The sequence below is a fragment of the Arachis ipaensis genome, chromosome B09 (assembly GCF_000816755.2).
Source record: "Arachis ipaensis cultivar K30076 chromosome B09, Araip1.1, whole genome shotgun sequence".
Classification (NCBI taxonomy): domain Eukaryota; kingdom Viridiplantae; phylum Streptophyta; class Magnoliopsida; order Fabales; family Fabaceae; genus Arachis; species Arachis ipaensis.
In genome coordinates, this window is record NC_029793.2 from 57,178,487 (window position 1) to 57,183,050 (window position 4,564).

Below are 4,564 nucleotides of genomic sequence, written 5' to 3' on the forward strand. Positions count from 1 at the left end.
CGGTTCGTCCTCGTGAGCCTAAGGGATGGACCGATTGTTCTTCATTGCATACTCTTTGTGTCTTTTCTTTGATGCTATTAGGTTATCTGGTTGATATATGCATAGCATGCTTGTTTGTAAGTGCTTTTTTGGGATAATTAAAGCACTAGGCTTTTGATATTGAGATTGATCACCTTGATATCGATTGTTTGGTGTAGACAGGAACCCTAATGGCCACTCGCAGACAAGGTCATACACATTCACGAGCCGAGAGTAGAAATGCGCAATTGGTCAATAACCATGCCGAATTCATGGCGGCAATGGCGAATCTTGCGAATGCTATGGAGGCTAATGCTGCTGCGACTCTGCAAGCTGTGCAGAGGTTAGCCCAATCGGCTGGAAATGGAAACGGAAATGGCAAAGGAAACGCGAATGATAATGTTGAAGGGAATGGTGATAACATGGGAGGTGCTCCGATGACCTTGGCAACCTTTCTCAAGGTTCATCCTCCAAGTTTCAAAGAATCAACCAACCCCACAGAGGCAGACAATTGGTTCCAGGCTATGGAGCGTGTTTTACAAGCACAGCATGTTCCAAACAATCAATATGTAGAGTTTGCTGCCTACCAGCTTTTGGGAGAGGCACAGCATTGGTGGCAAGGAGAGTGCCGCTTGCTCCAGCTTTAGAATGCCGATGTCCCTTGGGATGTATTCCAGACGGCCTTCTACAAGAAGTACTTTCCTGAGTCTGCAAGGGAAGTGAAGGAGATGGAACTCATGCAGCTGAAACAAGGTTCCTTATCCGTGGCGGACTACACTAGCTTATTTGAGGAGCTTTGTAGGTTCTCTAGGGTGTGTCAGGGTGCCCCAGAGACCTACGAAACCTGGAAATGTATCAAGTACCAAAGGGGCTTGAAGGATAGCATCATGACCGATGTGGCTCCAATGGAGATTCGTATTTTCTCCGATTTCGTGAACAAGGCTAGAGTTGTGGAAGAATATGCAAAAACAGTAGCTTCGTCCAAAGACACTCATGGAGGAAATACTAGTAGGGGACGTGGCAAGTACGGGGTAGAATTTCAAGAGAGGAGGACATGCGCCTCAAGGACAAGGAGGCTTCAAAAAGAACACTTATAATCAATTTTAGTATGCCGAAGGAAGAGGGAATCAGAGTAGATTTTTTCCGGATTTGACTTGTGTGCATTGTGGGCATTTTCATCTATATGACTCTTGCAAGATTGGTTTAGGTGATTGCTTCAACAGTGGTTTGCCTGGTCACATTGCGAGAGATTGCACTCGTGGGAAGAACCCGAATGCGGGTCAGAGTCAGCACCAAGGGCGAGTGTTTGCTATGAACGCTAAGGATGCTGCTAAGGCAGATCCTCTAATGAGAGGTAACTATCTAATTGGTGATAAAATCTTGGTGGCATTGTATGATACTAGAGCTTCGCATTTGTTTATTTCATTTGCTAAAGTTGAGGAACTAAGCTTGAAAGTGTCAGAATTAGCATTTGATTTGCATGTACATACTCCGCATCAGACGGTTATAACTAGGTCAGGTTGTAGGCAAGTAGGTTTCAAGCTTGAGGGTAGAGACTTTGTGCATGACTTGATTTGTTTACCAATGGTTGGGTTGGAGATGATTTTGGGGTTTGATTGGTTGTCGAAGAATCGGGTTTTGTTGGATTGCTTTGAGCGGTCAATTCAGTTTATGCTGGAAGGAGAAAATGGAGCAGTGATAGCTGAGGATTACTATCTGAACTCTGTAATGGTGCACTGTAGTGGGGAAGAGTGTCAGGGTTATATTCTGTTAGCTGCAAATGCTTTGGGTGATACCCAAAACTTAGATCAAATTTCCATAGTTAGAGACTTTTTGGAGGTGTTCCCGGAAGATTTTCCTGAGTTTCCACCTCAAAGGGAGATCAAATTTGCGATTGAATTGGTGCTGGGAGCTAGACCAGTATCGATTGCGCCGTATCGAATGGCTCTGATAGAGCTAGCTGAACTAAAGACTCAGTTGGAAGAGCTTCTGAACAAGTGGTTCATTCGACCGAGTGTTGATAAACCCCATTTTTAGGGTTTATCTTGTATGGATTTTAAGGGTTTTATCAATGCTCTTTCGCACTTATTCATGAAAAATTCACGGTTTTGTGTTTTCTTCCCAATTTTGCTTCATGAATGAAAACATGCTCCTTTTACCCTAAATGTGTTATATTTGAATCCTCTTCTATTATCATTTGATGCCGTGATCTATTTGTTAAGTGATTTCAGAGTTTATAGGGCATGGATGGCCTAGAAGAGAGGAAGGAAGCATGCATAAATGAAAGGAGCATAGAAATTGGAGCTTTGGAGCTTAAGCAGCGATGCGTACGCGTGCCTTGCTCGTACGCGTGGATGTGCGCCACTGGAGTCGGTGCGAAGAAGCCAAAGCTAGAAGCCGGCACATTCACATGGCTGAGCCAGAACCTCATGGACGCGCACGCGTGCTTTACGCATGCGCGTGGATCATAAGACCCCGGGGACGCGCACGCGTGCTATGCGTGTATGCGTCGGTACCGGCACGTGATTTTTTAAGTGAAATCGTGCCTAGCGAATTCACAGAAGTTGTGGGGCCCAATCTGAACCAACTTTGGCGCCAAAGCACTTAAGAGGACCAAGGGATGAGGGAATAGGATTCATTCACACATTTTAGATTTTTTTTTAGTTAGTTTTGGAAGTTACATTTTGTAGAGAGAGAAAACTCTAGCTTCTCTCTAGGGTTTTGCTTCTCAATTGAAAATTCTCTTGGATCCATTGGTGAGATCTTTTGTCAATTCAATTCTACATTGTTTCAAGTTTTAGAGCTAATTCTTCTCCTCTCAATTCTAGTTCTTGTTACTCAAGTTACTTGTGGATCTTAGATTTGGAATTTTTGTTACTTTAATTTTCATTAATGCTTGAGGAATTTCAGGTTCATAGTTATCAATTGTTGATTGTTGTTAATCTCTTGTAGTGGATATCTTTGATTTCAAGTTTAATCTCAATTTTACAATGTCTTTCATCCTTGCTTTCCAAGTGTTTGAGAAAATGCCAACTTCAGCTATGCAGTAGACTTTTCATTCTTGGCTTGGGGGTTGAGATATTGGAGACACTTGAATTATCAATGTCTTTTGTTGATTATCAATTGGAAATTGCTAATCGATTTGCATGTCACTAAAGCTAGACTTCTCTAGGGTTAGACTAAGACTTGTGAACTCAAATTGATTATTTTCACTTGACTTTCCTTCATGCTAGAGGTTAACTAAGTGAAGCAATAACTAATTGTGGTCACAATTGATGGAGATGATGATGATAGGAAGTTCAATCCTCACTCCTAGCCCAGGCTTTTATATTACTTGATAGTCATTCACACTATTGGCTTGTTCCTTTCTTGCATTAAACCCCAAAAAACTAATACAACTTCTAACCAATAATATGCATCTTGGAGCACTCCTAAGGAGAACGACTTGGAAGTAATACTCTCGGTTATTGAATTTAGATTGTGGTGACACAATTTCTTTGTTTTATGTGGAATTGCATGTCAGTCTAGACTATACTCACGATTGGATTTATTAATAAATTCAACACCGGCATAAAATCTCTCATCAAGTGTATCTCTGTGGGGAGCGCCAGTTTTATTAGTAAAGAAGAAGGATGGAGGAATGTGACTTTGCATGAATTACCGACAGTTGAACAAAGTGACTATGAAGAATAAGTACCGCTGCCAAGGATAGATGACTTAATGGATCAACTAGAAGGAGCTGGGGTGTTTTCCAAGATTGATTTGAGATCCGGTTACCACCAGATAAGAGTGAAGGAGGATGACATTCCAAAAACTACGTTTAGGACCCGCTATGGACACTACGAGTTTGCGGTGATGTCCTTTGGGTTAACGAATGCACCTGCTATGTTCATGGATTACATGAACAGAGTATTTCGTCTCTTTTTGGACAAATTCCTGATAGTTTTCATAGACGACATCTTAGTTTATTCTAAGACGGCGAAGGAGCATGAGGAACACTTGAGAATTGTGTTGCAAATTCTGAAGGAGAAGAAATTGTATGCTAAGTTGTCCAAGTGCGAGTTCTGGAAGGAGGAAGTGAAGTTCCCAGGTCACGTGGTGAGCAAAGGAGGAATAGTCATGGATCCTTCAAAAGTAGAAACGGTGATGGAATGGGAAAGACCAACGACGGTGATGGAAGTTAGGAGTTTCTTGGATTTGGCCGGATATTACCAAAGATTTATTGAAGGATTTTCCCGGATTGCACTACCAATGACTAAGTTAACAAGAAAGGAGGTGCCGTTTGTGTGGACGTCAGAGTGTGAAGAAAGTTTTCAGACTTTGAAACAAAAGTTAACTTCAGCGCCTGTTTTGATTTTGTCCGAACCGCACGAACCGTTTGAGGTATATTGTGATGCGTCACTGAAGGGTTTGGGTTGCGTGTTGATGCAACACCGGAATGTGGTGGCTTACACATCGCGTCAGCTGAGACCGCATAAGGTAAATTACCCAACTCATGACTTGGAATTAGCGACGATTGTGTTTGCATTGAAGATTTAGAGATACC